A 23,630-nucleotide genomic window follows, 5' to 3' on the forward strand; every position below is an offset into this window, starting at 1 on the left:
GTTTCGAACCCACAGGTGCATCAACATTTGCGGCGGGCCGATTGCTTCCATCAGATATAGTGTTACCATGAAAGCTTCCATGTGTGCCTCAGGGAGATAGACACATTCCTCCGTGTATCTATAACATTTTAAATAACCCGCAGTCCAATTTCTCAATGTTTATTTTACTAAAATGGCAGCATTCTTCCACCTTAAGGGGTATTATGAAAATCAACAGGGCTGGTATGTTGTTATCTGCGGCCACAGAACCCCACAGTTTTCCACAGATTTGGGACAATTTATTACATTTAAAAAATCCTTTCATTTGTTAGATATTATGACGTTCTCCTATGACTTCAGTGCATTTATTTTTAAAAGTAGTCTTGACTAAGAAGTTAAGTTGGACCCACACACACTTCTGGTGCAAAATTCTCTGCACTGCTTCTATATGTGGCACACAGAGGTGCCGCGTAGCAAGAAAACCTGTATGCGTGCATGCCAAGCTCAGAAAACACGCAACAGCGAAACCCCGCAGGCTCGACGTCTGCCCCCTAACATACACACAGCGCCGCTATGCAGACGTACAGCTCACCTTCTCCGTCTCGCTTGTACTGGAGGCCCCAGCCGGCCCCTGCGCTCTGCCCTGGCCATCTGGAGTACATTAGGGCTGGGGGGATATTGGATCCCCCTTGCCGTGGCCGGCTGGATGGGTGGCCCGGCCCGATGCGGCCCTTTTCAGCAGCCCAGCGTGATTGATAGGAGGCCTCACTGAATGATTCCCGCTGCAGTCACCACACACTGTGACCAGAACACACACGCTACTACATACAGAACCTCTAAAACGACGACACGTGTATCCCGGCCTGTGACACGCTGGCGCCCGAGGACTCTGCTACAGTATGAACATGCATTTTAAAGGGCCGTATGAGGGTTTAAGCCACCTGATTACATAACAACACTTCGTAAAACAGGAACACATGAGATGTGAGTTATAAAATTCAACAGATGGCATCAATAAAACGTATAAAAGTTCATCACACACAATAAATCGCAGTATGGGCTATAAAACCAGGGATTAATCAGACAAATCACCATTTACATCAGCAGAAATGTGATCTATGCTATATTACACTGTATTATATTCCTTGGCTATGATTACAAAAACATCAAATCAGCTCTCTGAAGGACATTTATATTTATCCATCACAGTCTTGTTTTCAGCCTGAAGCTAAAGTGCGCACTTTTTGTGCCATTAGCATTTCCAAATGGGATTGTTTTCAAATATCCCGCCCCAAGCTAACACCGTAATGCTGGTTGAGCTGGTGGACATGTTCAACAGAGCGATGTTGAAATAGCGCCACAAAGTTAGGAAAATCAGCTTATGATTTATGTCTAGTTCTTAGCATATTATAGCACACGATATTATATATATGGTTTAATAGCATGTTTTAAATATTGTGTCTACCTCAGGTGTGCCACAAACATCCTGAAAGTGAAGTCAAAACATTTCGATCAACCACTGCAGCATATGTCATAAGCCCCGCCCTCTCCATGTAAATGAATGGGATGTGACCCTAACTTAAAAATCTAATAACACTTTAAAGATGGTTTCTGTTTATTTTAGTTATTTATCACACTGAGTATAAACCGCATTTCTCAAAAATTATTCATTAAGACAAAATAAAATATATAAGTTACAGTGGACTATACGTCGCGTTTATTTAGAAATTATTTCACAAAATCCAAGCCGAAGAAAAGACATTTATTCTGGAAACGCAAGTAATTCAACTAAACAATAGCAGACAGAACAGCAGGCTGAATAGATTTCTGTACGTTAAAGTTATATTATCAGTTATTTAAACGATAAACCATAGCATACAGAACTTACCTGGAAGGTTGAATAGGCTAAATTTACCGAACAAGCCAACTAGCGTGAAGTTCGCATACTCGTCATTCCACATTACTGAATCCATTGAATTACATAAATACAGGAGCAGCATATGGCGGACTCTCGCGGCTGTAGACGGTAATGTTGTCTCTTGCCTCATAAATGTCACAATTAATTCATACTGACTTATAAGAGGCACATGACTATAAGACGCAGCACCAGCCAAGATATGAAAAAAACTGTGGCTTATAGACAGAAAAATACAGTACTTTTAAGTGTTTGTTTTTCTATTAAGTTTTTTTTTTAGTGTTTGTTATTGAGTCAGACAAGAATATGGGTGGGACCTTGCAGTGTTGGGTAAAGTTACTTTGAAAAGTAATGCATTACAATATAAAGTTACTTCCCAAAAAGTAACTAATTGCGTTACTTAGTTACTTTTCATGGAAAGTAGTGCTTACGTTACCTTTAAGTTACTTTTGCGTTACTTTTTCTTACTTGTCTGAGGCTTGATCTCTTTCAGGCCTTGCAGGTGTTTTATATAACTGAAAATTGTACATTTCCATCACAAAAATGTCAAGATCTGGCATGCTGACTCAAACTGTTCCAGCTCAGGTGCTCATGCATAGAGTGCGTTATTCTACGCAACCATGTTCAGTTTAATTCAGTACATAATTTTTTAGCGAATTAATTCAACTAAAAAGTAACTCGCATTACTTTTTTAAGTAACTCAAATATTAATGTGTAGATTTATAAAGTAATGCGTTACTTTACTCATTACTTCAGAAAAGTAATATTATTACGTAATGCACGTTACTTGTAATGCGTTACCCCCAACACTGGGACCTTGACACTGTAGCTCCACTTGACAGTCACTACTGTGCAGACTCCAAATGATGTCAATGAGTCAATTTTGGGAGATTTGGGTGTTTTAGGTCTTCCCTAACCAAATTAAAATGAAAAACTTTCAAAGTTGTTTGACCTGATCCTACAAGAAGCTGCAACAAAACTTTTGTTTTAAGTGATGGAAAAAATCAGAACAAGATAATGTAAATTAACGATGTGGCAGTAATTGCCTAAGATAACAAATATATCTTTAAAGTTACGTGTTCTAAAAATACATTAGTAATATCAGAGTAAGCAAGTTGAAGAAAACTAATATTCGCCCACGAGCTTGGCTAATAAATTGTCTAATAAATATCTGCTATGGAACGACGTATACCTGCGCGGCACCCACCACAGGTTAATCCCTGTCTCACGAATGAGAAAAGAGGGAAAAAATTAGTAAACGTGGCGGTGAAGAGACGGGGAATTTAAAAAAAAGAAAGAAACAGGCGACATTTCAAGTAAATGGCATCCAAAACCCACTCCAATTATCTTTGGCAGCCATGGTAGTGAGGCTGACTTAATTAAAGTGAGTGGAAAAAGAAGGGGGGGTGGAAGTGATTGAGGGGGCAGACGAGTGCGTATCAGCGCCAAGCACAAAGCCGGCACATCGCCGTCCACCACTCTTTTGCTTTTCAATTTCACTTCAAAGGAGCAAGGCAAGAAATCATAAAAAAGGAAGACTGAACCGTTTTTGGAGCAATATAATTGCGCTATTCATATCCACTTTTTTATCGTCATTCAGATAGGACAAAAAATACATAAAAAGAGAATAAAAAATGATTTTACTCGACGCTAAATCCCCAATAATCCTCTTGTGCTTTTCCGAGTCTGCCTTCCACGTTGACCTTTTCGCAGGAATCCTGTTGCCATGGAAACTCTTGCTGCACCCCCAACACGCACATCATTTGTACACATTTCCGTCATCCCTGTGACAGAATAGTGACGGGAAATAGTTGTTTAAGTGCAAACGTACCTTGTTGTGCCCTACGAACTCCTGTCTACACTTTATATCAAATTAGTATTCAACCAGACTAAGAGTAAACCAAGACAAACCTGCTGCATTGTACGCACATACTTAACTAAGCGCAGAAACCCGCATGAGATGTTTACAACATCTATTAGTGTGAATATTAATATACAAACTTTTCCTGTTAGATCTGTTATTCGAACTTTCTCGGGCTTGGTTGACCCAGCTAGCGTGACATCACGTATCTCTCCTTAGTTCATCAACACTTCGTCAGTGCCTCATTTAAATCGTGCGAGTTTGTAATATACAAACAATGCCAAACAGGAGGCAGCTGGTCGCTCAGGGCCGTCCAGAAGGACTGTGGGTGGCAGATTTATAAATTCAGCTATATGTGTGACTTCAAAAATAAACCGCCTTAACAGAGGACAATGGTTGTTTTATAACTGCAAGATGATAAAAAGAAGAGATGCTTTTACTGATGGGGTGTAAATAAACAGTAGATAGTCATTTGGGTCCAAAACCGAGACTTGGATTTATAACAATTTATAACAGAAACAAGTATAAAAAAATAATTGATTGTGATTCTAGGTCAAAAATAATAATAAAAAAATAATAATTTTCTGACAATGTCCATTTTAACGTTTTTATAACATTTACAAATCATGCTGGGAAATCATGAATCATCAGGTTTTTCAATTTGTAGAACTAATGCAAGCTTATATTAAACTAAGTAAAATGTATTACATTTATGCTGATTTTGCTATTCAAATTTTCACTCCTTTTTGCTGAATATAAAATTTCTAACAATTAAATGTGATAGATTTGTGGACCAAAATCCATAAACAAAAATGTATCTTCTTTGTCTTTCTCTAAATTTACCTCTGTGATAAAACTACAGGAGACAAAACACTAAAACATTTCTATAAAACACAAAGAGCACTTTAGGATTTGTGCCAGTTTGGATACCTGCTTAAAGTATTTAATATGACATTGGATGCTGCAGGATGATTTTTAATGAAGCTTTGGGTTTAAAACGATGTTTTCGGGCTTAAAGCGAGCCAGACTGCTGTGGGCCGGTGCTGGAGCCGGGAGATAAGAGCCGACTCCAGCGTCTTGCTTTAGGGGATGGTAAAGGATGAGTGTAAATTTGGGATCTAAATTTAAAAGTTGCAGTTGTTAATTAAGGGAAAATTACACCAAAAAAGTTCTGTCGTTATTTCTTGTCACCCAAATGCTGTTATTTTATCTGAGGGGGACTTTTTTTAATCTTTATGAAGCCAACCAATGAGACCTCACAGTGACAATGACTGTGAAACAGGACAAAAGAGTATTAGAAATGTTTTAAAAAAATAGTAGGGGTGCGCGGGGCAAAAACTAACGCGGGTTTGTTGTAACACGGACTGTTTACATTGTTGCACAAGGTTGAGCGTTTTGTACTTCCGGTATTTTTTTCACGCTGCCAAAAGACGATCTCCCGAAAATTATTGTAAATGTATGTTTTTCCAGAGAGTTATTGATGAAAGAGGGTTTTGGTGGCATGTAAGTAAATGTTTAATTTCTTCATATGGTTTTTTTCGGTTTTTCAGTTGGGTGTGTAAGATACCAAATCCAATGCTATGTCCTCTTAATCAAGTGTCTTGTTGACTAAAACATAGCATCATTTGGAAATATGTCTGCAGCTCTTAGCAACTTTTTGGGTGGGCTTGAAAATATTTTGACCCAGCGGGGTTAATTGTAACGTTGTGTTACAACTAACCCCTCAGCACTCACAATACAAAAACTGCTAACGTTAGCATAATTCTTGCCGTTGTTTTAAATAAGCTACACACGAATAATAGCTGGCTGCCAACAAAATAAATGTGTCTGTCTTATCAAAAATCGTGTGTTCAATTTATTTTTCTTCATATCTTTAATTTTGTTTGAATAAGGTCACGTCAAAGATCGAAATCATAATGAAATGAATGGCTAAAATCAGACTTTGATGCTCATTATCTCAAATATTTGATTTTTGAAACTGTAGTATGGTTATTACAGACTGGGTCACATATAAAAAAAATCATAATTGTGCTGCTTTTTCTCACATATTTAGACATTTATATCCATTTATAATTGAACTATTGTTAGAAAAGGCCTGGATGAATGAATACAGTGTGGATAGCTGTCTATTATAGACAGATATATAAACAATATCCACTTCAAGTAAATTGACAAAATAGTATTGATATATTTGCCTGCAAACTTAATTTTTAGCAAGTGTTACAAATAACCCCCTGCCTGTTACAATTAACCCTATGGGGTAAGTTGTAATGTTTGCACTTCTGTCACGTTTGGTGTAATTGTCCAATAATGGTAAGTACTAGAAACAAACTTTAAATGTTCATTTGTAGCAGAGATGTGTGTGTTGCTTGTGTAAAAATATAATTAATCAAACTCAAATATATTTTCAAAGTCAAAACCAAAAAGCGTTTGGTTGTGCCCCGCTCTCCCCTACTGTACGTATAATGCGAGCTGTTATTCCGTTCATTTGAAATCGTACGATTGGTTTGTGTTTGAAAGAGATTGAGGTTATTATTTAATGATAATTTTTGGTTCACTAATACATTTTGAGCAAAAACTTTGGGATAGGTAAATAAACTCTGACGAACAAAATTTTTTACACAAAAAATCTGTCTAAAATAAAAGAAATATTACACAAATAAATCAGACTAAAATTACGCTCACTAGTCATATGATCTACTGTACAGTTTTTATTGTTTTTTGTAGGTATAAAGCAAGTTAGCTTAAAGATTTTGTGTACCTGTAGCTCCCTGACCACTAGAATATTGTGTTAGAAATGCAAATGTCAGGGGTTCGATCCCCACACACATACTGATAAAAAACGTATAGCTTGAAAGCACTTTAAGTTACTTTGAAGAAAAATTGGGATCTGCCCAAATGCATAAAAACTTTGACTCTTTCATTTCTACTTCCTGTATTCTCATGTTTCTTTCTTTTATCTTGCAAATAATTTTCTCTATTTTCAATCCCATCTCTGTTTATCTAACCCTTCTCATTTCTCTTTCTCTCTCACCCTTTTCCCTGCTCTCTTTTCCCTGTGTCGGTGTACATTCCGGTGTGTTGAGCTCAGAGCGCAGTGTTCGGCTCTCAGAGGCGGGATTGTTCTTGCCGCACAGGCCCAAAGCCCGTTGCCACGGATACCGCCATACCACAGATCTGACCCTGGAGAATTGAGCTGCTCACCCTCAGCAGGAGCCACTGGCAGCTGCAACACAGCTGTTAGCACCAAGACATGGTTGCTCACTCACCCTATCTCTCTCTCTTTCTCTGATTCAACCATTTATTCAGTCAGTCACTTTCTTATTTCTTTATCACTACTTAGAAAACATGACTGAATACTTTGTTTTGGCTTGCATTACCACAATGCTATTTCTTGTCTATGTTAACATAAACGAAAAGTTTCCTTCTTACTTTTCAAATAAATGTTTCTGATTATGATTGATCACTGTATGTTTTTCTAAAAAGAAAGTATTTTCATAATCTTTCATCAAAGTTCACTTTCTCTGTCTATAAAACATCTTTTCTGTTACTAATATGATGGGAATTGGTGCGTATTTTACTAGTTCGAATTTGCACGAAATGAATTATAAACTTGGGATTATCAGGAAAAAATCAATAATGATAGTGCACACCTACCACCCACCAACCCCAAATATCACAGGGCTGAAAGCAAAGCATACAAAAAGGTAAAAATTTGGTCATACAAATTTAAAATAAATAAAAAATATGTACACAATTGCCATGAGATTGTGTTGGTTTAACTGATTCCTGGCAAAAGCAATATTAACTGATATCCTTATCTTCATTTTTAGGACACTATCCCTTCAAATTCCTTGCATGTAATATTTATCTCCCTATGGGAAAATCCAGCTAAGACCAGCAAAAGCTGGGTTTAGCTGGTCCCCCAGTTTGGTTTTAGCTGGTGTAGCAAGCGGGTCTAGCTGTGTTTTGGTCAATTTTTAAGCTGGTCTAGCTGGAAGACCAGCTGACCCACCAGCTTGACCAGCTTTGCCAGACTGGGAGGACCAGCTTAAACCAGCAACTGCCACCTTAAACCAGCTAAAATCAGCTACCAGCTTATGCTGGATTTTTCAGTATGGTATCTTAAAAGTTTTTCTTGTTCACTCGCTCACCATCTCAGCCGTTTGCTCCTTTGCCAAACTCTCTCATTCCTCATTTACTCTCACTTACTCCTTGAAAATTCCCTTGCCAAGTGTCTCGAAAACCAGAACGGTGACTCAAATCTCCCATCCACATCAATCACAAACATCCCACGGTCATTCGCTCGAACCATACCATGATCCATTAAACCGCCATTTTCCGACATTCGAATCAAAACAGATGTTCACCTCAAAAATCTAAAATTACAGTAAATAGACAAACACAAGGGGATGATAAAAACAGAGACCTATTTTTCGCACTGCCAGAGCCTATCCGGTATCATATTGTGGTTAGATGTTATGGCTGGAAGCTATGCCTTTTATCTAATCAGAGTATAGATTTCTCTCTCTTTTCCACCTCGGAGATAACCCGATTACACAGTAACACTGTCTCTGAATCAGTTTAGCTCCAACCCTGTGGTTGAAGCAGCTATGTGCTGAAGTGACACATTTTTTATACAGAATATAAAGACATGTAAGCAAAGCTATAAGAGATATAAGATCAAGTTTTACTCAAGTTGCATATGTTCTTGGATCAAGACCCTTTGACACCATTTTCAAAGACCAATACAGTATATTTATGCATTTGCGCAGGCACTTTTATCCAAACCAAGTAACCTTTGTGCTTTTAAAGGAAGAAGATAAAAACAAACAAAACTCAAGCTCTCTGAAGATAAACAGTCAATGATAAAGGAATGATAATAAATAATAATGTATGTATGAATATATTTTTATTTAAGGTAGAAAAGTGATTTAGTCAAGAGCAGTGAGATTTTCTGCCAATACTGTTTGATAAACATGAGTGACAGACAGGAGCAAAATTAGGTAACTTCCCCTTTAAGACCGGATCCAATATACTGTTACACATGCGTTTTCTCTTCTAGCTGTTTACTTACTCTTAAGCCCTATTTGGTCGTGTTTATGAGGATACTTGCAAAAACGGAAATTTTGACGCATATATGTATTCAAGGCGAATAAAGCGGGAAAAATGCTCACGAGCTTAATAACCTCGATAGAGACGATAGTCCAAAATCTCTACCGGTTGACAAATTTCTACCGGTTAATCATGTCTACCGGTTTATCGCCCACCCCTAGTCCATACATAGCTTTTTCATCTCTGTGCATGCCGTAACTTTGTCTGACGCACCCACCGCTAGAATAGCTTAGCACAAAGACTGGAAGTAAATGGCTCCAGCTAGCATATTGCCAAAATAATGCCAACATTTTCCTATTTATATGTTGTGATTTGTATAGTCACAGCGTGTAGAAGTAACAAGGTCATATGAGACACAGCCATCTTTTAAAAGTATGCATACTGGGAACTATATTCTCAAAAGGCTATGTATGTATGGACTTATCTAGCTCTAATACGGTGAATAAGCTAAAGTCCCAAAAAGTCGCCATGTTCCTTTAACACCAATTGAGGTACAAGAACAATTAGATACATAATGTTTTACAAAATTTTCAAAAATACTGACACTTGAATAAATATATTTTATTTAAATGTTGTTGCTATGCATGAAGTAGATGGAATTTATTACTGTGTAATTTAATAATACTTTATCACACTGGGATGTTGCTATTTTTTTAAGTGCTGTAGTCCAACTTATGATACACCATAGCATGACAAAGTAAACGGAAAATAAAAAGTCTGTGCATCTTTAGAAGATTTAAAACAGCATCTGCTCTTGGTAAACATGTTGTACACCCTGAGAGCATCAACAGAAGAGTGTATTTGTTTTTAAGCAGAACAGCATGGCAAAAGACAGTTAAGTCACTCACTAAGGAATCATCTCATCCACGTCAGGTTGTTTCTTACAAGCTCTCAAAAATCGTACAAGATCTGTTAATCCACTTTTTCTCTGTGTCAAGCACACTAACATAAACCAGATGGAATGTGAAAGAGACATTGAGAAACTTCTACGCCATTAACATCTACGCAATTCGTGAGTTGTTTAACGTCTATTCAAGGTAATTGATTCAGACAGAGATGGCGTTTGGATTATTCATCATGAATGAACTCACATTGTAAACCTGAGACGTTTCTTTTCAGATTACTGTCAAGGAAATATTTATTTGAATAGAAGCGTATTGTGCAAGATCTGTATGTATATGTTAACATTATTATAAAATCTGTGTAATCCAGTCTATCATATTTTTTTAAGCATGGATGTTCAACTGAATATTTTTATGTGCTGCATATCGGTTAAATGTGTGAGGATTTTGGTTAGCAAAGTGTTTACATATGCATGCATGTTATCATATAGATGTCTTGGTCTATAAAATAATATGTGCCTAATCTAGGCTTAATCTCATAATCTAATTTTAAATTTAGGAGTTTCAAAGTTTGATCATTGATTTCAAACTTTTTACTCAATATCAAAGATATCAAGGTTTTATTTTTTACAGAATGTTCTTTACATTATGTAAGTTGCTTTTATGCAGATGTCACGTCTTCCTCTCTAAGTGGGCGGTACTACATGGAGAGCAGAATAAAATGATGCTGATATGATATGATATGATAAATAATCTCTTAACAAAACTGTTAGGACAAAAAATATTATTTTCCTAGTACAAAGTCTCCAGCGTGATAAAAATGCAGACGTGTGTCTTAACACTAAAAACCGTACGGCTGCACATTCGTGTTCAACACTACTTAAGACAAGCAGCGACGTTAGGAAACGCCTATAAAACTCTCTCAGCCACTTCTCCTCCATCTGTTTTGTTTTCTTTCCATCTCTCCTTTTTGATGAGCTGGGTCTTCAGTCCCCCCAATAAAATCCCATTAGCTCTTAATGAAGTCGAGCTCGCTGCCTCGCGCCTTCACCTCATTTAGCACAATTGTCTGCCAGCCATTAGCACGGAGGCAATTACAGCCGAACGGCGAGAGTAATTGGAAATGCCGACAGGGACCCCAAGAAAACGGGAATAAATAAAAAAAATATTCAACCTAATAAGCCTCCGTTGAGTTGGTGGGGGCTGCTAGGCTAAATCAACATAATGCTAATCGAGGCTGATGAGGAAGAGACTTGGGGTGAAGGCCATGGGTGCTGGAGATGATGATGATGGTAATGATGATGATGGTGGTGGTAATGATGAGGATGGGGTTGTTATAGAAAGAGCAAAAGGAATCATACTAACTGCTCAGTGACAAGCGGTATTGTTAATGCCAATGTAAACCATGCAGAATGTATACCCCGTAAACCATGTAAACTAAAATCAAGCCCCACACATCTGCATTTGTAACATGTTTCACTTCAAATGTTACATTTTACTTATATGGTTCTGATTTGGGATCAGATGGCAGGTCGAACATTTGCTTCTTACTGAAAATAGATAGTCGCATTTCAAGTCCTCAATGTGTTTTGTGGACACTACAAAATCGAGAAAGAGCGACATTTCATGGAAAAAAACTAATCGTTGAATAGTGAACTGGTTGTTCTGTGTGGCTCACTGGTGCCAGATGCCAGGACATCTCCCCTGACTCCTCACCCTACTTACACACATCAAACTGAGCAACTGGTGGGAGAAACCTGATCGAGGGGGTAAATTCAGAGGGCACCTTTCATAAGAACTGGGCAGACCGCCCAAAAGTCCACAGGAGGGGACAAAAAAATAAGGTCTGGTTAGAATGCTGTGTGTGTGTAAAGGTGTCTTGGCACTAGATTTTCGATGTCGGCACGGGAAACAGAAGGTCGACTCCCACAATAGTTTCCCAGGAGGCATCCACAATACCAGCTCAATGACCGCAGTCAACAATACTCTCAAGGCCTTTTATTCAGAGAGTTCAATGGAGCAGACACACCCAGCGGCACTTTCCTACACAACACCGGCACCGCACACACGTACATATTCATACATCCAACCTTATAAATATAAATGACAATATTTCTACTATGAAAGAAGCTTTCGTGTTGGATATATTTCGGGAATTATGAATCGTTATTGGATTACGAATATTAGCTTAAAGGGACATTCAACATTTTTTGAAAATATGCTCATTTTCCAGCTCCCCTAGAGTTAAACATTTGATTCTTACCGTTTTTGGAATCCATGCAGCTGATCTCCGGTTCTGGCGCTAGGACTTTTAGCATAGCTTAGCACAATCCATTAAATCTAATTAGACCATTAGCATTGCGCTAAAAATATTGAAAACTTGACTCTTCTGTAGTTACATTGTGTACTAAGACCGACGGAAAATTAAAAGTTGCGCAGTGCCCGAAAATAGTGCCCTGCTATTGAAAGTTACTAAGGGGACTATTTTCAGCTGCTGCGTAATATCATTGCACCTCCTGCAGCCATGTTACGGCAGCAAAGTCCTTGATTATTACACCAGAATGAGAGTATAGTTTCTAGCCACATCTGCCTAGAAAATCGCAACTTTTAATTTTTCGTCTGCCTTAGTACACGATGTAACTACAGAAGAGTCAAGTTTTAAATAGGAAAAATATTGAAAATCTTTGGTTATTATTTATATTACTGGTCTAATCAGATTCAATGGATTGTGCTAAGATATGCTAAAAGTGCTAGCGCCAAACCCAGAGATTAGCTGTTTAAAAATCAAATGTTTAACTCTATGGGAGCTGGAAAATGAGAATATTTTCAAAATGAAATATTTTCTATGAATGTATAAAAACGAATCCGCTCAACGTGCAAAGACAACTAAAGTGAGACAGGCTGTGACTCATTATTTCGGCAGTTCACTTAAATAACACGTCACCTTCAAGATTCACTCTCATGTAAGATAAGTTAATGCACTTCATCTAAGCTGTAAGATGAATCCTGAAGAATCACTATTGATCATTTGATAAGGTTCAAAGGTGAAAAATGAAGTAAAAGGCATTAACGGAAGAACGCTGAGTATGGCGCTGGCATGAAAACGAATGCCGGCTCCCACAGTTTCTCTCGCGCTCCGCTTTCTCTCCGAAAAATGTTTATTTGTCTAAAAAGATCTACAAACAATCACTTCTCTCGACAGGAGAGAGAGATTTCCAGTCAAGAGGAGATTTAATTAGGGAAATCTCATTAGGTTTAACAAAATTAAGCGTAAAACAATCCACGGCAGGGCTCCAGGAGTGAGAGGGAGGGAGACGGAGCGGGAGAGCGAGCAAGAGAGAAAGAGAGAGAGAAGTTGGGGTTATGAGCGATTAGAGTCGGGAGGATATTGAGAAAGTCACTTCCATGCTGCTGTGGGGGAAAATGGCTCTGGATCCCCAGCTGTTTTCACACTCAATTAAAGAGACTTGCCTGGCTTTTACTCCCTCTGAAAATCAAAGAGTTAACCCTTCTGCATATTGGCGTCACCCTGCACACACACTTAGACACACAGATGTCTCCCCCATCCTCGCCCTCTCTCGCTCATCCGCAACGTAATACCACCCTGAGCCCACGAACCATTAACAACGTCAAATTGTGTTTTCCAACATATTTGCACTCTATAAGTATATAGCAAAAAAATGCCATTAAAGAAAGGAAACAAATTCTTAAACAACACAGCTGGGGTGATTGCAGACGAACAGCGAGCATCGAAAAACTACATTTCGGGTTTCATCTGCGAAAGGCAAATTTTGACTAAAGCAGCAAGGAAGAACTCCATGACTCCAGGAGACAGATATTACTGGAGAGAAATGACAGGTTTGCCTGTTTTAAGTGTCTTGATAGGCGACGCTGCATATTTATCAGCTCTCTTCGAAAGTGTGAGAGTAATTTTATACGCTATTAACGCTACCAACTTTAGCAAAAGCGTTATTATGAAAGTCGTTTAATGCAGGACTACAAAAGCTGTTTTGAGCATTTGCCAAAATTGTGTCAGTTTATCTTTCTCGCTTCAAACTGAGACAAAAAAATTGAAAAGAGTTCGGGCACAAGAGGTAGGCAGCATCCTAACTGCAATTTAACCTCAAAAGTGATCAGTAGATATAGGTAGTGACTGTATGTGGTACACAAAATAATGCTTATAGTTTCACTGTTAAAACTATTACTTGGATCTAACTCAATAAAATTAAGACAACATTTTCCAACTACTTTTTACAGGTTTATTGAACTAACTGATATTTTGAGTAAGGACAACTTAATAATATGGATTTCAATGAATGCAAAAATATTAAGGAGCAAAACAGCCAACAAATTAAAGTACAATCAATGTAAAAATATTATACACAGACTTAATTAAAATAAATAACATTTAAATGAAAAAATACTAGTTAATGTCTCCTGATTCATTAACTAATTTGATTAAAATTAAGTTGAGTTAACTAATAGTACTAGTATTACTCAGTTAGATTAACTTACTTTTCTTGGAACAGGTAACTTTTAATGGTTTGTTGTTGCTTTTATTTCGTAAGATGAGGGCAAGAAACGTTTCTTCAATCAACGTACCCACTCAGTTTTGTTTTGGTCTTCTGAACAATGGTAACTACAAAACTCATAGTAGAAACAGAAACTCTTCCAAATCTCCAAGATAAATGAACATTAAACACTTACAAGTCTTTCTTTTTAGTTAAAAACACATAAAATAGAGCTTAAATTTAAATTTTACTCTCCAAATGAAGTCCCATGCAAAGCATGATGTAAACTACGAGTCCACTGCCTAGTTAGTTATGTTTAATAAAATCATCATGTAGTTTCAACACAAAATTATTAAGTTTTTAAGTGGATTATACATGATAAAATGAAGTTTAATTTACTCAAATAATGTGTTCATTTAGAATACTCAAATTTTTCACATTTTTATGTTATTTCAAGAATAACATTTTTTTAATACAGTTTTCTCATTTTATTTTGGTTAAATCTACTAAGGCCCTAAACACATTTTAAAGTGATTTCAATTGATTTTTACCTGCTGTGTGAAAGAGCATCATTTTTAGTCTACTACTAGTATTACTATGTTAAATTAATGGATTACACAACGTTAGCTACAGCCCCTTGAATTCTTGCCTGGCTGCTGAACCTTTCCACACAGTTGTGATCCATGCTCGTCGTCGTCTCCCCTTGTCTTTAGCAAACCAAAACATTTTATTTTCGACAAGGGATTTGTTTCAGAGATCAGATTAGTCACTAAAGTAGCCAGAGTGATGAATAAATACAGGCAGCTAATGTCAGCTCAAGCACATAAACACTACAACACGTGTGCGCAGATGAAACCATCTATATTAAATGTCTTCCGAGGCAAAGCAATGGGTTTTTGTAAAAAAAACTATATTTCAAACTACAGTGAACTATGACTATACGCGTGTTCACGAGAGTTGAGGTCAGGCGGAAGGAAGAATGCCTTTTTTTAAAATAGGGCACAATCCAATGCCATTACAAAGCTGAAAAGAGCCAGGATATCACTTAATATAAAGTTATAGGATGACTTAAGGTTAAGGAAAACTCATTTTCATTTCAGGGTAAACTATTCTTCTCATGCACTTAAAAGTTGTTTGCAAGAAAGTATGTTGGGAGTAAGAAAGTATCTTTAGGGACATCCTAAGATTTCTTAAAGGGACACTTCACCCATTTGCATTAAGCTTTGTATAGTTAGAACCCCAGTCATGTTTTTGAATGGTCATGCATAATTTTCTCAGTTGCTGCTGAGACAGGAGAAATACAGAATTCAGTGTTGCACTTTCTTCTTTCAATGATGTAAAAATCATCATTTTGCATCATTGAAAGAAGGAAGTGCAATATCTTTGTTGAGGAGGTGAGACTACAAACACCCCTTTTCTCGGTCAAATAGGCACCAAATTCTAAATGTATGTTACATTTCGACTACAAATATGAGACACTTTCAATAAAGATGAATGTTTCTAAGGGTGAAATGTTCCTTTAAATTGCTGCCTATGTAGACAGCTCACTTTGTTTTTAAAACAGAGCCCATGTGTTTGTGTGGAAACATGAAAAGTGTTGCTTCAGGAACTTACAGTTTGCTTGTTCTCAGCATCAGAGCATCTGATGTTGGTGTGGGTCTCCTGGTGCACAGCCCTCCAGACAGTCTACAACACAAGAGAAACCTTTCAAAGTCGTATCTAATGACCGGAGCTTTGGGCTAATAACCTGGCATCATTACTTCACTTCCAACACACTTGTAAACGGGTAGAAATGTTGATTTAGGTTTAAGCAGTGCGTGCATTCGCGAACAAGGAAAGCTCAGAGCAATCTTTTATTTACGCTGCGTGATACCCGTGGGCTTGCTGACCCCACAATTTAAAAAGTAATTTGATAGTATGTGCGAAGATATATATGTGTGTGTGCTTTGCTACACAGGCTATATATGTGTGAGCTTTAAGTGGGTAGGTGGGCAAACAAAGTCTACCTGCCCCCATAGTCTAAGTACAGTTGGGAGGTTTGTGTGAAAGCTTTCTCGGGTTGCCTACATATTACAAAGAAAACATTTTAGGGCTCTGTAATCCTTCCAGCAGCCCCTTTAAACCCCAGCGCCCTCATATAGTCCACAATGCATCCCCCCACCAACCCAAACCCACGAGACCTGGTCGGCCTTCCTGTTGACGTCAAAGTGAATTAGAGCAAGGAGAGAGCAGCAGCTCCCCCCGGGGGGCTGGAGGGTTAATCGTGCTGTTCCTCGTCAGCCTCAGAGGACGCATTAGCGTTTCGGTTTCAGAAGACCACTACAAACACACACACAGCCCACCCGAGCACTAGGGTGTCTCCACAAACAACCACACAGCAAAAGATCATTTAAGGAAAAACACATCGCAGAAATGAACAGAAGATTTGTGGGGTGCCCTCCCCCCACCTCTTTATGCAAACACCCTGAGAAAGTTGAACTTTGGGGTAAAGCCCATTCCTGAATACACAGAGCTCCTCTGTGAAACACCTAATCTCGGCCTCCCTCCATGTCCATGTCGACCTCATGCACTCCCTCAAGCCGCTGTGAATAATGTTTCCACAGTGAAAAAAGACAGACAAGGAGACTTAACACACTACAAAACTACAAAATACACAACTGTTTAATGTTAACTGTTTTAATACTGGTAGAGCGTTACTTAGCAATGCCAAGATCATGAAGGATACACAAGCAAATAAAATGTACCTTGAATTAAGTAAAAGTAACTGCTTTGGACAGTCTGCCCAATGAACAGAATGTATAAGTTGTCCGCTTGTTGTTTTTTTTATTGTAGGTTTGTTCATTATCAACGATTTCGCTCTTGAGAAACCACGCACATGCATTTTTGTATATGAAAAGATGATAAGGTAGCGCATGACGTGCTGTCCTATTATGCTTGCGATCGATCTCAGTTTTAGTGCGGATAGTGGGAAGTAGAGGTAGACGGATTAATCGTATTTGCCAATTAATCGGCACCGATGGTTCATTGATGAAACAATCGGCTATCGCCAAAAAAAACATGCTGATAATTTTTCAGAGTGCGTCCGTTGCTTCATATCATTATGAAGTAATTAATTTGCTGAATAGATGCTGCATTAGCAGAGAAACAACAGCAGGAACCTAACCGTGTGTCTCAATCTGCTCCCTTGTTCAGTAGTCAGGGCACTGATCAGGGAGTCGGCCATTTTAAGGGCTGTCTCAATCGCAAAATCCGTTCAGTGCACTGGAACGTTCGTTCCCTAAAAATTCCCACAATGCAACGCAAAAACCAGTGAGCATCGATGGTCCCTATGTTCCCTAACTGGAAATCATGTGACCTTTTCTGAAGCTCGCAAACCGAACATCACGTGATCCAACTCAATCAACTTTATTAAATGTTACAGAACTTTTATAAAGACAAACGTTTGTTTAAGTTGTAAATAAAAACACACATTGCTACACAGTAATGGACCACAATCTACTCAATATTTAAAATAATAATATTTATTTAAAATTGTAAATATATTTATTACATTTAAAATGTAATTATATGCTTTCAATTTTATGCACAGATATGTAAGAGAATAATGACAGCATTTTTCACAATGTACTGTTTTTAAAATTAAGTCAGAGAGATGTTAGTTTTGCCGGTTGTTGATGAGTTACAGCTGTGAGTGATTACAACGCGCTTAAGCAGCCACGTGACAGAAAAATAAGTGAACATTGTCCCAATGTGAAGTGAGCTAGGGTCCTTACCAGTGCCCGAACCTGTGTACACGATTTACCGATTCACGACCTCGGGAGCTAGGGAACGAATTGAGACACACAGTAAATTTGTTGTCAAGGCTGACAGGACGCTAATATTAGTAGTACCTCAAACAGTTACACAAAAATACACGCAGATAAATCCAACCCAAATGTTTAATGTCATGATTATTACAATCGATTTGCATTAGTTTATTTCCAGCTGGTTACTTTTATCCATATTTTAAGTTAATAAAGAGAGAAAGTGAACTATATGCAGCTGTCGGCTACGTTAATATATCGTTAACATATCCAACAAATCAAAATCTGATTTTAGATCTTTTTAATCATACATTTTTGTTATTATTTTGTTAGTTTGATTAGATAATCATTAAATGTTTAAACAGAAGCAAATAAAGACAAGATTACACATATAATATACATATATGTCATTTAAACTTACCAGTGGGAGTACTTCACAGAAGTATTTACTATTACTATTTTTATTTATACATTTAAATCATGCCGATTTTCATGGTTCAGTACTGTTGTTTTATTACTTTTATAATACATTTCAGAACTGTTTCACTTTCAGTGCTATGTTTGTTTTTTATCCAGTATCCATTTTAAACTATCGTTCAATTAATCGGTTATCGGCAAGTAGGGACTAACTTAGTTATCGGTAAAATCCACTTTCGGTCGACCTCTAGTGGGGAGCTCTCTGATGCTGCATTTCAGTTTGCATATTTTATTGTGAATGTTGATCTGCATTTAAAACTCCCATGTCAAAGTGCTAAACGATAACTTCTTGTTGCAATGACACACACATTCTCACAACAGAAAACACCTTTGTTTCTGCTGTTTATTCACACAGGACGCGTTCTGGAAATGTTATAGCATGTCCCCTTTACGGGTGCGATCCAAAAAGCAATTACGTTCACTCAGAAGGCACACTTGCAGTTGTATGGGACTTTTCTAGAATCAATGTGCTGTCTGAAAGGGGTTTACGGCATTGCTGTGAAGAACCTTAGTCACCTGAGAAATACTGTACAAGGTTCAGGTTGATGTAGTGATTACCCACAATGCCTCAGCAGTTACATCCCCACAGCTGTTCAAAGACTGCGAGAACATCAGATGCTGCTGGGGCTTCAGAACTTGCTGTTACTATGACAACAATTCATATTCAGCGAGTCTCTCCTCTAATAAAGTGTGTAACATTAGGATGTAATTGTATTTCTATGCAATTTCTGAAACGGGCCTTTGCCAGAGAAATGATTGATAGCAAACGCTGTCAAAAAGCTCTCAGATAAATGTGCACTTTCACACAAGAATCAAAGAAATAGTTCACCTAAAAATGCACTCACACTTATGCCATTCCAGGTGTATATGATTCATTCTTCAGTTAATCATTAAGAGAAATGCTGTCACATGACTAAAAATTCACGACTAGTCACAAAAAGTGGTAGAACCAATGAGATTGTTTGAATCAACATGATCTCACGCAAAGTCGTGTTATAGTCACAAAAATTTTGAATCATTTATCAGTGTCCATGGCAAGAAATTCCGTTTTTTTCGTGTCTTGAGCAGGAATGTCTTATTCGTGTCACTCGCACGAATTTCTATCAATAGTTTTTTTTTGTGTTCGTGGCACGACTTTCTTTTTCGTGTCATTTTATGTATTGTTTTCTGTTTTTTCCCCCATATTTTTAAATCATTGTCGGTTGGGGTTAGATTTTGGGTTTGGGATGTACTTTTATGTATTGGTTTCTACATGTTTTTCTTCTGCTTTTAAAACTATTCCCACCTGGAGTTCGGGTTAGAGTTGGAGTTTGGATTAGGATGTCTAAAAATGTAACAGAACGTGATTCTAACACCAAACCCAAGCGACAATAGTAAGAAAATAGGAAAAAACAATGAGAAAACAATACACAAAACCACACAAAAAAGAATGCTGTGCCACGAGGCACGAAAAAAAAGCAGAACTTCGTGCCATGGACACGAACAAATTAATACAAAAAAAATGTGACTATAGGTTTCAGCAGTAACAACATAAACAAGCGGCTTTCGTGGTCAATGCGTAACTTCCAGTAAACTCCGCTAAGAATAAATAACAACAAAGTCCTTTTAAAGTAGTTTATTTATATAACAAGCAAAATAAACAACACGTAGATTACCTAGGAGACCAAAACATTTGTTATTTCCTACAAGGTATATGTTCAAGAGTTCAGTTTAGCAGCTAGTCAGACGATTAAAAAAAAACTGAAACCGGAAGTAAAATTTTAAATTTAATCGCGTCACCGCACGTGCGTCCGATGAAACCGTCTATAACATGACTTTCCATGAGATCAGTCTGGTTTGAATGTATCACTCAGATCTGCTTGTTTACATTTCAATTTCACTAAAAAAGCTTATAATATTAGTTGTTTTCTTTCACAAATGTATAATTTTGATTCAGATAACATATAAATAACCACTGGAACCACTTTAATGATGGATGCATGTGCATTTTGGAGCGCCGCCATACTGACCCCCATATAAGATAATAACATGACAGAACCTTAAAATAAAATTATTAGTTTGTGTTTAATTGAAGAAAGGAAGTCGCCTACGTCTGGGATGGCAATGAGAGTCATTAAATTTTAATTTTCATTTTTTGGGGCGAACTAATACTTTAATGACAGATTCTTTCTTTATCAGAAGACTTCCATCACAAAGATGGATCATTAAGTTTAATCTTTAAATAAGCATGGCAAGGCATCTAATTGGTTGCTAAGAATATTTTCAAATAAGCACTGCGATGAAACTCTATCGGCATGTGATGGGTATAAACTATCAATAGCTTTAAAAGCTTTTTCGAGATGGAGAGGCTGTCTCTTTAAGATCACTTATATTATCTCATAAAAGATAAGTGTGGCAGGAGAAAGGAGGTTGAGAGGACTGATGGCAGAATTCCTGGGAATTAGGAGGGATTAAGGGCACAATGGCAGGTATTCCCACTAGTGTAACTAGACCCCAGTTGGCGTCACAAGGGGCTTAAACTTCACATTAAACCAGTGTGCAGCTGACACAAGAAGCCACGCTAGACACAACAAGTTAAACACAGAGCAACACACGCACACATTAGGTTTATATACACACAGAGAGAACAAAATAAACATATACGGGATAAAGCAATAGTTTATTTAGTTACCTAACAAGTAAACACACAGACATGCATAATATGACAACTTTAGAGCTTAATGAAGTAAACACTGTGCCCTCAATGCAGAAACATCACTGTCACTCTCCCAATAAATTTCTTCAGAATTAGATCCTGGTATCTTCATATCGACAAACCATGAAAATCCAAACAGGAAAAGGAGCTATTACCCTCAGGCACAGCAATAAGACAGGTAGATCTGGGTTCATACTCGAAACAAATCCTTTAAATCTTTTAAATGGAGCTCCATCTCTGCATGAAATTTTTATTTTCTGCAGACATTTGGGAAAGAGTCAAATCTATACTTATTATTTCCGAATGTCTAAATCTGTCAAAGTAATAATAACACATTTGAACATACTTCCCTTTACATTTATGCATTCGGCAGATGCTTTATCTAAAGCGACTTGCAGTGCATTCAAAGTGATATCATTGTGTGGGTTATCAGGGATCAAACCCATGACCTTTTGTGCTGCTAACATAATGCTCTACCACTGAACTATACAGTAGCACTTGATAATGTCATAACAGTATTAGTGTTTATAAAAATCTAGAAAAATTTTCACTAAGAGACTGAAATAAAAAAAAATTTGTTTACATTTTATTAAGTAAATGTTCCTGTGCAAAAGTCGCCACTATAATGTGTTTGCTGTAGCGTTGCTATGTGGTTGCTAAAGTGTTCGTGGTAGTTCCTACTGTATGTGGTTTCAAGAGTGTTCAAAGTAGTTTCTAGCTGGTTCTTTGCTAGCTCCCAAAGTTTCTGATATTGGCTCAGCCCTTCAGCTTTAGGGGGCAGTTGCATAAACATGAACCAAGTAAAGTTTCCTTGTTCTCGAATGCATGCACTGCTTAAACCTAAATCAACGTATCGATATAATTAGTCTCACCAACAAGCAATTAGTTATGACTAATTGGTCTTACTTTTCAGGTTAGTTCAATAAAAAAATGTATTTGCTTAAAACATTCTTAAAGATAAAATTGCATGATTAACTTCTAAGACTATCCTAAGCAGCCTATGTAGTTGAGCAGCCTAAGACTAGCCTAAGCAGCCTAAAGCTGCACGATTTTTGGCTGTGCCAGACTAATGATTACCATTGTGAAACAATCGTGACGATTTCTGTGATCGTGGCTCTTCATCGGTGGTCCTATGTCATACAGTGAGAGAGGTTCAAAAACGGCCATTTTCCCGGTCTTGCGTCCAAATATAGTCTACGATCGTTTTCTGAGCGTCAGAAATTCAGCATGATCAAAGCACAGTGTGTTTGCTGCTACGACCTGGTATTTGTTTACCACTAGCGAATGCTAACCTAATCTGTAGAGCATTCTGTTAGCAGCGCAAATGTCACAGGTTCGATTCCTAGGAACAAAATACTGCAAAAATATTTCAGCAAGTCGCTTTGAGTAAAAGCTATGTCCAAATGCATAAATATACTAATACTTATTTACAATTACTAGTTCTCAATGACTTGTACTAATATGACTAAAACTGATCTTTTCTGTCATCTCTGCTAAGCCCATATGTTCTTTCATTTCTTTCTGCTCACTGAAGCTCTTTGGGCCTTTGCCAAACGCCATCTCCCATCTGCCTAAATCCAGACACTCTCTGAGGCCTGCAGCTCACCCTGCTTCCTGTCCTGGGACTTCAGGAATGAGAGTTGGGCCATTGGAGAGTCAGACACAAAGCTTTCATCAGATTCCCTGGCTTAAGATGGTTTTTAAGAGTCTGTGTCACACACACACACACACACACACACACACACACACACACACACACACACACACACTCACACAGACTGCTTTTCCGCTATCACAGAGAAAACTGACCACTCATTTTAAACTAATGCACACTAACGCCTCTTGTGGCGAGACTGAGAAGTAACACAAGTTTGCATTTTATTGTGAACTGAATCAGACATATTTCGGAAAGCAAAATGCATGTTAATGCAATTGATATTGAGTAGGCAGAAGACCTTATTCTCTTTCTTCCATGCATAACAATATACAGTAAGCATAACAAGTCCATCCTTTCAACACTAATGTCACTATTTCACTAATGTAAAGGCATTAACTAAATACTTGGTTTTTTTTGTTTATGTCAAGCCATCAAACTTTAAAAGTTCCTTGGGGTAAAGGTGTATAATATGTTTCTGAAAAATTTAACAGTCCTAAAAATTGTACTATTGACGGTCTTAAAGCACCAAGTATTTAAACTAAGTCATCGTCAAACGGAATTGCAAAAATAACGACAAAAAGACAGTCCCGCCCCCAAACTCGCACCACGGGTTGTAGCACAGGCCCACAAGGTTTATACTTGCGGGAAAAAACAACCTACGGATGGCTTATTTATAGTTTACTCCATAGGTGTTCCTGTAGCTTAGTCGGTGGAGCAGCGCAAAGGTTGTGGGATTGATTCCCAGGGGACACACATAACATACTGATAAATATAT

The 23,630-nt window shown here is 37.7% G+C and overlaps 1 protein-coding gene across 1 annotated transcript in view; it reads right to left on the minus strand.

Moving 5' to 3' along the window:
- pknox2 (pbx/knotted 1 homeobox 2) overlaps nt 1–23,630 on the minus strand; it is a 98,341-nt gene that overhangs the window by 64,832 nt on the left and 9,879 nt on the right. Inside the window, exon 2 of the mRNA XM_073874673.1 lies at nt 15,838–15,909. The gene's annotated coding sequence lies outside the window, so the exon portion shown is untranslated. The remainder of the gene's footprint in view (nt 1–15,837; nt 15,910–23,630) is intronic.

The sequence above is a fragment of the Misgurnus anguillicaudatus genome, chromosome 12 (assembly GCF_027580225.2).
Source record: "Misgurnus anguillicaudatus chromosome 12, ASM2758022v2, whole genome shotgun sequence".
In the NCBI taxonomy this organism is placed as follows: domain Eukaryota; kingdom Metazoa; phylum Chordata; class Actinopteri; order Cypriniformes; family Cobitidae; genus Misgurnus; species Misgurnus anguillicaudatus.